This window comes from Coregonus clupeaformis, chromosome 6 (assembly GCF_020615455.1).
Source record: "Coregonus clupeaformis isolate EN_2021a chromosome 6, ASM2061545v1, whole genome shotgun sequence".
NCBI classification, from domain to species: Eukaryota; Metazoa; Chordata; class Actinopteri; order Salmoniformes; family Salmonidae; genus Coregonus; species Coregonus clupeaformis.
Genome location: NC_059197.1, coordinates 16,409,194 through 16,422,356, shown reverse-complemented (window position 1 = coordinate 16,422,356; position 13,163 = coordinate 16,409,194). Strand labels below are relative to the sequence as shown.

Genomic DNA, 13,163 nt, shown 5'->3' with positions numbered 1-13,163 from the left:
TTTAGTATACCTAATACGATAGGCCTTAACATCTGCAGTGTTCTCCTAAGCCCCTCTAAATCATCCAGCCTGTTCTTCCTCTCCCCCTCGCCTTTACCCGTCCTCAGCTCCAGATGGGCTCCCGGTCCGTCTCCTATTGGAGTAATCCTTGTATGCTGGGGTTTTAGATGATAGGATGGCAGCCATGTTGGGTCAGCTTCTTTATGGAGCCAGGGGTGAGCCAGAGGTCCTCGCTTCTTCATACACCTGCCTGTACTGCAGAGTACAGCATTGTAGCCTTCAGAGAGAGAGAGAGAGAGAGAGAGAGAGAGAGAGAGAGAGAGAGAGAGAGAGAGAGAGAGAGAGAGAGAGAGAGAGAGAGAGAGAGAGAGAGAGAGAGAGAGAGAGAGAGAGAGAGAGAGAGAGAGAGAGAGAGAGAGAGAGAGAGAGAGAGAGAGAGAGAGAGAGAGAGAGAGAGAGAGAGATGGGACCCACTGGTCTGTTTTAAAGCCTATATATTATCCACTAGCATGTGAGTATGTCAGTGAAATGAATATGCATTACATTTTTTATGACTTTGCATGCAAAGAATGCATGTTTGATTAATCGATACATCTATCATAGAGAGGAGCATTTCATAGTTGTGTGGGTGACTTGACTTTCATTACACATGAATGTTATAACAGAGTAAGGAGAATGTTTCTGATTGTGGATTTAGAATGATAAGCTTGGTGAAAGGGGTTGCCAGGTCCAGTGCAGGGTAGATAGATAGTGTAAAGCTTGGTGAAAGGGGTTGCCAGGTCCAGTGCAGGGTAGATAGATAGTGTAAAGCTTGGTGAAAGGGGTTGCCTGCTCCAGTGCAGGGTAGATAGATAGTGTAAAGCTTGGTGAAAGGGGTTGCCAGGTCCAGTGCAGGGTAGATAGATAGTGTAAAGCTTGGTGAAAGGGGTTGCCTGCTCCAGTGCAGGGTAGATAGATAGTGTAAAGCTTGGTGAAAGGGGTTGTCAGGTCCAGTGCAGAGTAGAGAGAGTGTAAAGACACTTTGAACTGTCATACACAGTAAAACTGAAGCAGAAAAAAAAAAAAAAAAAAAAATCAAATAAATACCTCAATATTTACCCAGAATGCACTCAGACTCCTCTGTCCGTCCATTGGTATAATCCCAGGCGGTTCAGCCTGAATCTCAGACATAGAGAAGCTCAGTAAAGAGAGGAAAGAGCTTTTCTCCCAGCTCTGTAAATCTAGCTTATATTTTGGAGTGGGCTGTGCGCGCGCGCATGTGTGTTAGCCTTACATTTCCCCCACAGTGGGGCTGACTCTGAGCCCTGGGGAGAAGCATCATAAATCAGCTATATGGGATGTTTCAGCCATGTTCACAGTAACAACACAGACTATATAACAAAGCAGAAGAACTCGGAGGATGCTTTTGTCGTGTTTTTTTTCTTCCTTCTCTGTGCCCCCACTATCAAAATATAAAGTCTGAAAATCCATAGGTTAACATCACTCTACAAGCCCCACGTCGTATCAATTTCTCATGGCTCAGTGTAATTTTTGGTACACTTTTAAAACACTCTTCTTTGGCTTGGAAGACTTATACATATTTGACAATTTGACAACGAAGTTGGATCATCCATAATGCTATAATAAGGCCACTATAAACCCACAATAGTCTCTCTCTCTCTTTCACTGTCCCCCCCATTCTCTCTCTTTCACTGTCCCCCATTCTCTCTCTTTCACTGTCCCCCCATTCTCTCTCTTTCACTGTCCCCCCATTCTCTCTCTTTCACTGTCCCCCCATTCTCTCTCTTTCACTGTCCCCCCCATTCTCTCTCTTTCACTGTCCCCCCCATTCTCTCTCTTTCACTGTCCCCCCCCATTCTCTCTCTTTCACTGTCCCCCATTCTCTCTCTCTCTCTTTCACTGTCCCCCATTCTCTCTCTCTCTCTTTCACTGTCCCCCATTCTCTCTCTCTCTCTCTTTCACTGTTCCCCATTCTCTCTCTCTCTCTTTCACTGTCCCCCATTCTCTCTCTCTCTCTCTCTTTCACTGTCCCCCATTCTCTCTCTCTCTCTTTCATTGTCCCCCATTCTCTCTCTCTCTCTTTCACTGTCCCCCATTCTCTCTCTTTCACTGTCCCCCATTCTCTCTCTCTCGCTCTTTCACTGTCCCCCATTCTCTCTCTTTCACTGTCCCCCATTCTCTCTCTCTTTCACTGTCCCCCATTCTCTCTCTTTCACTGTCCCCCATTCTCTCTCTCTTTCACTGTCCCCCATTCTCTCTCTTTCACTGTCCCCCATTCTCTCTCTCTTTCACTGTCCCCCATTCTCTCTCTTTCACTGTCCCCCATTCTCTCTCTTTCACTGTCCCCCATTCTCTCTCTTTCACTGTCCCCCATTCTCTCTCTTTCACTGTCCCCCATTCTCTCTCTTTCACTGTCCCCATTCTCTCTCTCTTTCACTGTCCCCATTCTCTCTCTCTCACTGTCCCCATTCTCTCTCTTTCACTGTCCCCCATTCTCTCGCTCTCTCGCTCTCTCTCTCTCTCTCTCTCTCTCTCTCTCTCTCTCTCTCTCTCTCTCTCTCTCTCTCTCTCTCTCTCTGTCCCCGTTCTCTCTCTCTCTTTCACTGTCCCCCATTCTCACTTTTCATCTCCTGGGTCCATCTGGGACAGTTTAGAGGCCATGTGGAAGCCATTGGGACGGGGACGCTGAGCCCACTGATCAGAGAAAGATGTGCCTCTCTAGAGCTCCTATTTGCTTTGTCTCGCCCTCTTTAACATTCCTAGGCTCTCTATCTCTCTAAGACCCCCTCTGCCATGATGAAAGGCTGAAGGATATGGCTGTAGAGTTTGCATCCACTTTTGTTTTCCTGTCTCTCTTTCCTTCCTTCCGCTGTGTTTTTCTGTCTCTCTTTTCTTCCCTCTTCCGCTGTGTTTTCCTGTCTCTCTTTCCTTCCACACAGCCTGTCTCAGGTTCTCTCCCCCAGCCAAGTCATCTCTCCAGCACACGCTGATGTAAAGCTGCTCTCTCCAACCCCAACCAATCAAACAGCAACCGCCCTCCATAACAATCCACTCTCTCCTACTGTTTCCCCTTTCTAAACCTCCGTCAAATTACACTTTCATTGGAGACTAAGTGTATTAAGTTAAGATTTTCATTAGGCCAAGTGAAGACGTAAGGGTGGGTGTCTACTCTGAATTAGAATTGTTTGACAGAGAGTGTTTCAGAAAGGACATTCATGAACTAACGTCAACCTCTACCGGATCTCATTTAGATGTGTTTAATCATTCGTAGTTGCAGACAGTAGACACCACACACAGCCAGCGTAATTCAGAATACTAAAACACGGAATCCACACACACGCACACGTGGTATATTCCAACAGATGCCCACACACACACTCACACACACTCACACACACAAACACACACACACACACAGTATGAGCCGTAGGGAAGATGCTGTACAGTACAGTTCAGGGAGAGCTGCTGTTATTTGTTGAACATGGGCGGGTCCAGCTGTCCTGAGGCATAGCCAGGAAGGGATGTGTTTATGATGTCTCCTAAATCTCACAAGAAACACCACCAGGCCAGCAGTTCAGCTACTCTGTAGCTATACACTCTCCGGGAGGATCACCGTCTATCTGCCCTGGCTCTATTTGCTCAGCGCTGCTCTAAAATAACAGTTTCTGTCTCCATACTTGTCTGTAATAGATCTGTGTTTTTGGAAGATGAGTGAGAAACCTGAGAAGTGATACTAATCATGTCCCGGGATCTTTGGCCAATAGACAAATGTAGGAATGGACGGATCTGGAACAGATGTTTTTCTTCCAGGACATGGGGAGAGAGGGTGAATGCAGGGTCAAATGGTGCTCGGTGGGGAAGCGTGCTGGCTTTGTGGAGGTAATTTCTTCAGCGGTGTCAGTGAAGCAGCTGACAGACTCCTCTTACAGTATCCGTGCTCTGGATCACAGGCTGTCTTCCCCAAACCAGTGATGCCACAGTATATCACTGCATATCCTGTCACGTTTTGAAGACTCACGATGACTGCACAGACCACAAACCATAACACACACTTCCTGGAGGACTAACTCATAGTATACACCACTCTTGAGTCAGACACGCACGCACATAGACACACAAACACACACAGACACACACACACACCCACACACACAATCTGCCCTGCATTCCCCCTCTACTCCTCCAACACTTCACACACATTCCCATCTCCTTGTTTCCCAGGAAATGACAGGGAATAAAAGCCCTCCCCCTCTCTCTCTCTCCCTACCCCTCCTCACCCTCTCTCCCGCCGTCTACCCTAGCCACATCCAGGGTTCTCATGGTTGGTCTGGGTCCTCCACAGCTGTGCTCTCTGTGCTGTGGTAGTGAGGGTGAGAGGGCTGGGGTGAAAAAGGTAGTTAGGTGGGGTGGAGGGGGTCGGTGGGCAGGAGTGGGATTGAGAGTGGGGCTTTAGGGGCCAGGAATGTTAATTGGGGAAGATTGTTTTAATAAGGCCCTCATTGCAGATGCTGAAAGGGTGGGTGGTGGTGGGGCCACACAGACAGACAGGCTGCTGCAGGACTCACGTTCACAAACAGCACAGGCAGGAGGGAGAGAGAGACAGCAGAAGACATGTGCGGACCACAGAGATGGATTAGGATGAGCTATGGTAGTGTGTCTGGGTGTAGGCCTGGGCGAGGAGTCTATGAGTAAAGGACTTAACGTAATGAGTGTACTGTTAGACAAAGAGGTTCTATTACACTACAGGAAACCATACTGAATAGGTGTGTGTGTGTGTGTGTGTGTGTGTGTGTGTGTGTGTGTGTGTGTGTGTGTGTGTGTGTGTGTGTGTGTGTGTGTGTGTGTGTGTGTGTGTGTGTGTGTGAGTGTGTGTGTGTGTGTGGGAGAAATAGACAAAGAGAGGGAGAAATCGAGCGCCACTAACAACGAAACACTTCCAGTGAAGTATGACAACAGACACAGGGAATGCCAACAGCCACTCTCACTGTCAGAATAGATGAGCTGCAACACACACACACACACACACAGACACACACCACACACCACACACCACACAACCACACACAGACACACAGACACACAGACACACAGACACACATACACACAGACACACACCACACACAGACACAGACACACAGACACACAGACACACCACACACAGACACACAGACACACCACACACAGACACACAGACCATACACACAATGTATAACAATGGCTTGCTTCTTCATTTTTACATTAAGAGGGGATATGATGGGTCTGAGAACCTCCAGACATGCAGTATTCAGTAACTGGAGCGCCACAACAGAGCACAGCTAATGGATTCATTCTCATCTTGCCTGTTAGACCTGGCTCACTGCTGCTGGCTCACTGCTGCTGGCTCACTGCTGCTGGCTCACTGCTGCTGGTAGTACAGTGTATTGTGTGTGCTGGTACAGTGTATTGTGTGTGTGCATGTTTGCACAAAGCAGGAGTTTTCCTCGCCCCACTTCACAGGTGAGTAGTGGGCTGCGGCTGGGGCCTTAGTGCCTTTAGGTTGGTTATTGGACTGGGCTGTGTGTGTGTAGATGTGTGTGTGTGTGTCAGAGGGTTCCATTCCTGCGGGGTAGAGCAGGGTTAGTGGGGCGCTGGGCTCTTTACTCCACCAGGGAGAGAGCGGTCTAGAAGGCTATAATATCTGGGCTGGGGAGAGCGCTAGAGGGCTACTACACTATCTAGGCAGATCCATGTACAGTCAGGCCTCCAGACACTGAAGACCTTTACTGTTGAACACTGGATCAGGGCCAACACAGTCAATATGTTCTGTCATTGTGTTTATCAGGAATGTCCATGCCTTGCAATTTCTTCCAGCAGTTATGCAAAATCATTACAGTAGTCACCCCCAATTTTTTTTATAATAATTACAGTAGTCCCTCCCCCCAAAAAAGAATTACAGTAGTCCCTCCCCCCAAAAAAGAATTACAGTAGTCCCTCCCCCAAAAAAATCATAACAGTAGTCCCTCCCCCCTAAAAAAGTATTACAGTAGGCCCTCCCCCCCCAAAAATTATTACAGTAGTCCCTTCCTCCCAAAAAATTGTTACAGTAGTCCCCCCCAAAAAAAATTATAATAATTACAGTAGTCCCTCCCTCCCAAAAAATCATAAGAGTAGTCCCTCCCCTCAAAAAAATCATAACAGTAGTCCACCCCCCCAAAAAAAACTGTTACAGTAGTCCCTCCCCCCAAAAAATAATTACAGTACAATGTAGGTTGAAAGGCTGGTATTTGTATAAAGGTATTTATTTACCATGCCTTTATCCTGGTTATTGTTTGATGACTCTGTGCGCCATCAGGAGGAATGCTATTGAATCAAGTTGTGTATTAGATTCACCTCAGCCTATCCCTGATGAGGAGAGTACTGAATACATAATGAGAGTGGTTGGTAACCGTAGTACCTGACGGTGTGTTTCCACAACAGGTAACTAACGGGTAGCAGGTTCCCTTCCAGCTTCAAACTGCCTGTTAATCACTTGATTTGATTGGATTTTTTGATTTATTAGGATCCCCAATGCGACAACTAGTCTTACTGGAGTCCGACACATAACGAAAAATACATTATAGACAAAATACTATTTAAAACATTAACATGTAGTGTGTGTGTGTGCATCTATCAGTTACACATACAGTGGGGGAAAAAGTATTTAGTCAGCCACCAATTGTGCAAGTTCTCCCACTTAAAAAGATGAGAGGCCTGTAATTTTCATCATAGGTACACGTCAACTATGACAGACAAAATGAGAAAAAAAAATCCAGAAAATCACATTGTAGGATTTTTAATGAATTTATTTGCAAATTATGGTGGAAAATAAGTATTTGGTCAATAACAAAAGTTTCTCAATACTTTGTTGGCAATGACACAGGTCAAACGTTTTCTGTAAGTCTTCACAAGTTTTTCACACACTGTTGCTGGTATTTTGGCCCATTCCTCCATGCAGATCTCCTCTACAGCAGTGATGTTTTGGGGCTGTCGCTGGGCAACACGGACTTTCAACTCCCTCCAAAGATTTTCTATGGGGTTGAGATCTGGAGACTGGCTAGGCCACTCCAGGACCTTGAAATGCTTCTTACGAAGCCACTCCTTCGTTGCCCGGGCGGTGTGTTTGGGATCATTGTCATGCTGAAAGACCCAGCCACGTTTAATCTTCAATGCCCTTGCTGATGGAAGGAGGTTTTCACTCAAAATCTCACGATACATGGCCCCATTCATTCTTTCCTTTACACGGATCAGTCGTCCTGGTCCCTTTGCAGAAAAAACAGCCCCAAAGCATGATGTTTCCACCCCCCATGCTTCACAGTAGGTATGGTGTTCTTTGGATGCAACTCAGCATTCTTTGTCCTCCAAACACGACGAGTTGAGTTTTTACCAAAAAGTTCTATTTTGGTTTCATCTGACCATATGACATTCTCCCAATCCTCTTCTGGATCATCCAAATGCACTCTAGCAAACTTCAGACGGGCCTGGACATGTACTGTCTTAAGCAGGGGGACACGTCTGGCACTGCAGGATTTGAGTCCCTGGCGGCGTAGTGTGTTACTGATGGTAGGCTTTGTTACTTTGGTCCCAGCTCTCTGCAGGTCATTCACTAGGTCCCCCCGTGTGGTTCTGGGATTTTTGCTCACCGTTCTTGCGATCATCTTGACCCCACGGGGTGAGATCTTGCGTGGAGCCCCAGATCGAGGGAGATTATCAGTGGTCTTGTATGTCTTCCATTTCCTAATAATTGCTCCCACAGTTCATTTCTTCAAACCAAGCTGCTTACCTATTGCAGATTCAGTCTTCCCAGCCTGGTGCAGGTCTACAATTTTGTTTCTGGTGTCCTTTGACAGCTCTTTGGTCTTGGCCATAGTGGAGTTTGGAGTGTGACTGTTTGAGGTTGTGGACAGGTGTCTTTTATACTGATAACAAGTTCAAACAGGTGCCATTAATACAGGTAACGAGTGGAGGACAGAGGAGCCTCTTAAAGAAGAAGTTACAGGTCTGTGAGAGCCAGAAATCTTGCTTGTTTGTAGGTGACCAAATACTTATTTTCCACCATAATTTGCAAATAAATTCATTAAAAATCCTACAATGTGATTTTCTGGGGGTTTTTCCCTCAATTTATCTGTCATAGTTGACGTGTACCTATGATGAAAATTACAGGCCTCTCTCATCTTTTTAAGTGGGAGAACTTGCACAATTGGTGGCTGACTAAATACTTTTTTTCCCCCACTGTACATGTCAGTACATTCACACAACAAGTAGGTCACATGGGGGAGAGGCGTTGTGCCGTGAGGTGTTGCTTTATTTGTTTTTTCAAAACCAGGTTTGCTGTTCACTTGCGCTATATAAGATGGAAGGGAGTTCCATGCACTCATGGCTCTGTATAATACTGTACGTTTCCTTAATTTGGTCTGGACCTGGGGACTGTGAAAAGACCCCTGGTGGCATGTCTGGTGGGGTAAGTGTGTGTCAGTGCTGTGTGTAAATTGACTATACAAACAATTTGGAATTTCCAACACATTAATGTTTCTTATTAAAACAAGAAGTGACACAATCAGTCTCTTATAGCCAAGAGAGACTGGCATGCATAGTACTAATATTAGCCCTCTGATTACAATGAAGAGCAAGCTTTGCGGCTCTTTTTTGGGCCAGCTGCAGCTTAACTAGGTCTTTCTTTGCAGCACTTGACCACACGACTGGACAATAATCAAGATAAGATAAAACTAATGCCTGCAGGACTTGCTTTGTGGAGTGTGGTGTCAAAAAAGCAGAGCATCTCTTTATTACGGGCAGACCTCTCCCCATCTTTACAACCTTTGAATCTATATGTTTTGACCATGACAGTTTACGATCTAAAGTAACACCAAGTAATTTAGTCTCCTCCACTTGTTCAACAGCCACACCACTCATTACCAGCTTCAGATAAGGTCTAGAACTTAGGGAATTATTTGTACCAAATACAATGCTCTTAGTTTTAGAGATGTTCAGGACCAGTTCATTACTTGTTGATGCATATATGGTTGAATCATCAGCATACATGGACACACATGTTTTGTTTATTGCCAATGGCAGGTCATTGCTAAAAATAGAAAATAGTAGAGGTCCAGAGAGCTGCCCTGCGGTACACCACACTTTACATGTTTGACATTAGAGAAGCTTCCATTAAAGAAAACACTGAGTTCTATTAGATAGATAGCTCTGAATCCACAATATGGCAGAGGTTGAAAAGCCATAGCACATACGTTTTCTTAACAACAGGTTATGGTCAATAATATCAAAGGCTGCACTGAAATCTAATAGTACAGCTCCCACAATCTTCTTATTATCAATTTCTTTCAACCAATCATCAGTCATTTGTGTCAGTGCAGTACATGTTGAGTGCCCTTCTGAAAGTCTTGCATATGCAGATATGTACCGTAGGAGCTGACTGTTCAAGAAATGGCCTGTAAACTGTTTCTCTATCATAAAATGTAAATGTGATAATCTGCTGCAGATGTTTGTTACGTAGTTTGCCCGGTGGCAAGTATTCTTACTGTGATGCTGTTGTTTCTTACTAGAATTAATTATCTTTCAGGGGAGATGGTTGTAAGGGGAGGCTCTAGGCTTACATTGCTGCTGGTACCCAAGCCCGAGAAACAAAACACTTTCTTTATTTTAGTTCAGCTCCCACTCCCCAGCACTCCAGTCAAACAGCCTCTGTTTATTGAACTAAAAGGTGCCAAGTCACTCACTCAGTCACTAATATAAATCTGTCTCCCCGGCCCTCTGCCCTCCCTGCCTCTCCCCGTGTCCACCCAAACCAACACCATCTCTCCCTGCCTCTCCCCGGGTCCACCCAACCCAACACCATCTCTCCCTGCCTCTCCCCGTGTCCACCCAACCCAACACCATCTCTCCCTGCGACCACCCAACCCAAACTCTCTGTACCACCAGCCTGAAGAGAAGATTTATGACCATTTAAACAAACACAGTCTCTCAATGGCCTCTCTGTCTGTAGGAACTTGGGGCAAGGCTCTCTCTCTCTCTCTCTCTCTCTCTCTCTCTCTCTCTCTCTCTCTCTCTCTCTCTCTCTCTCTCTCTCTCTCTCTCTCTCTCTCTCTCTCTCTCTCTCTCTCTCTCTCTGTCTGTCTGTCTGTCTGTCTGTCTGTCTGTTCGTGTGCGCGCATGTGTTGTAATGGTGGTGGGGGGCTAAAGAGATGAGGTGGTGTGAGCCAGGTTTGCAGTCTGCCAGTCCCTCCTCCCTGGTCTCTCTCCAGCCTCGCTGTATGCCTGGCTAGTGTGGAGATGCCCTCTGCTGTGTGACAGAAAGGCGCGGGCAGCCATCTGCCATGCAGGGTACCAGCACTGGGCTTGGACTGGAAACGCTCACAACACAGTCCAAGTGGTCATCCTACTCCCATACCATCACTACACTCACAGCAGAGATTACCTTTACCATCACTACACTCACAGCAGAGATGGCCCTTACCATCACTAAACTCACAGCAGAGATGGCCCTTACCATCACTAAACTCACAGCAGAGATGGCCCTTACCATCACCACACTCACAGCAGAGATGAGGGAATGATGCCAGCTTCGCTCCTCTCCCTCCAGCAGCGGATGGCTTGACTGAGGATGTGTATGTCTGTTAGTTAGTGTAGCTCAACCTCTGGATTAGGATCAAAACAGACTGTCATACTTCTACCCTCAAACTAATGACCAAACATTGAAATGCTTAGACGTAGATGGATGCTTGGAAGAAGATGACATGAGTTTGTCCATACAATACTTTATTATATCAATATGGATATGTATGCTCGTCAAAATATTGATAGTAACATAATATTTTGGGTCACATTTGCCTATGCCTTGTTTATTTACAAAGGGAGCTACACAGTTTATTGTCATGGCTTAGATTGTTTAACATAGAGATGGGACAGGATGTCCAAATTAACTATGACATCACTTCTCAGTCTGCGCCCACAGTGGTTTTGGTAGATGCTAAGCAGAATCCTTGGGCCGACCCGACCCGACCCGACCCTTACCATAACCCTAACCTTTACCCTTATCAACTTCAATGTGGTGACAGAGTTGTGTCGTCCCAAGCATCCCACTTAGCAAGAACACATACAGTTGAAGTCTGAAGTTTACATACACCTTAGCCAAATACATTTAAACTCAGTTTTTCACAATTCCTGACATTTAATCCTAGTAAAAATTCCCTGTCTTAGGTCAGTTAGGATCACCACTTTATTTTAAGAATGTGAAATGTCAGAATAATAGTAGAGAGAATGATTTATTTCAGCTTTTATTTCTTTAATCACATTCCCAGTGGGTCAGAAGTTTACATACACTCAATTCGTATTTGGTAGCATTGCCTTTAAATTGTTTAACTTGGGTCAAACGTTTTGGGTAGCCTTCCACAAGCTTCCCACAATAAGTTGGGTGAATTTTGGCCCATTCCTCCTGACAGAGCTGAGTCAGGTTTGTAGGCCTCCTTGCTCGCACACGCTTTTTCAGTTCTGCCCACACATTTTCTATAGGATTGAGGTCAGGGCTTTGTGATGGCCACTCCAATACCTTGACTTTGTTGTCCTTAAGCCATTTTGCCACAACTTTGGAAGTATGCTTGGGGTCATTGTCCATTTGGAAGACCCATTTGCGACCAAGCTTTAACTTCCTGACTGATGTCTTGAGATTTTGCTTCAATATATCCACATAATTGTCCTTCCTCATGATGCCATCTATTTTGTGAAGTGCACCAGTCCCTCCTGCAGCAAAGCACCCCCACAGCATGATACTTCCACCCCCGTGCTTCACGGTTGGGATGGTGTTCTTCGGCTTGCAAGCAGCCCCCTTTTCCCTCCAAACATAACGATGGTCATTACGGCCAAACAGTTCTATTTTTGTTTAATCAGACCAGAGGACATTTCTCCAAAAAGTGTGATCTTTGCAGTTGCAAAACGTAGTTTGGCTTTTTTATGGCGGTTTTGGAGCAGTGGCTTCTTCCTTGCCGAGTGGCCTTTCAGGTCATGTCGATATAGGACTCATTTTACTGTGGATATAGATACTTTTGTACCTGTTTCCTCCAGCATCTTCACAAGGTCCTTTGCTGTTGTTCTGGGATTGATTTGCACTTTTCGCACCAAAGTACATTCATCTCCAGGAGACAGAACGCGTCTCCTTCCTGAGCGGTATGATGGCTGCGTGGTCCCATGGTGTTAATACTTGCGTACTATTGTTTGTACAGATGAACATGGTACCTTCAGGCGTTTGGAAATTGCTCCAAAGGATGAACCAGACTTGTGGAGGTCTACAATTTATTTTCTGAGGTCTTGGCTGATTTCTTTAGATTTTCCCATGATGTTAAGCAAAGAGGCACTGAGTTTGAAGGTAGGCCTTGAAATGCATCCACAGGTACACCTCCAATTGACTCCAAATTATGTCAATTAGCCTATCAGAAGCTTCTAAAGCCATGACCTAATTTTCTGGAATTTTCCAAGCTGTTTAAAGGCTCAGTCAACTTAGTGTATGTAAACTTCTGACCCACTGGAGTTGTGAAACAGTGAATTCTAAGTGAAATAAGCTTGTGTCATGCACAAAGTAGATGTCCTAACTGACTTGCCAAAACTATAGTTTGTTAACAAGACATTTGTGGAGTGGTTGAAAAACGAGTTTTAATGACTCCAACCTAAGTGTATGTAAACTTCCGACTTCAACTGTAGTTTTGGTCTCATCTCGATGACCTCACAGTATTCAGAGTATACAGGTGCAGAGCCTAAAGGCTAGTTGATGCTAGATGTCTGTTCATCAGCTCACTGTGACATATTTACTATCAGTCTGCAGGTTCTTGTGGTTTACCGCTCACTTGGGCCTTTGCAAGTTTGTAACCAATGCCACTCTGTGGACTAGTTTTACTAAGGGACCATGTTGCATAAGCTCTTGGGAACGGATGTTGAAAGTTGACATTGTAAACTTAAAACCACTTAAGCAACCCACTCGCTCAACCATATGTAGTGTCCATACATCACGACGACACTCCCTTCCCACTCTGCTGGAGTTCTCTATTCTCTCTCCCTGTCTGCTTGTGTTTATTCTACATATCTTCATTATACTGTCATGTCCATAACCCCAGGACCTCTAGTCCTGTCATGTCCATAACCCC

General features: G+C 45.4%; 1 protein-coding gene across 1 annotated transcript in view; it reads left to right on the top strand.

The window, feature by feature from the left end:
• LOC121567786 (roundabout homolog 1-like) overlaps positions 1–13,163 on the top strand; it is a 413,148-nt gene that overhangs the window by 332,929 nt on the left and 67,056 nt on the right. The gene's annotated exons all lie outside the window — the stretch shown is intronic.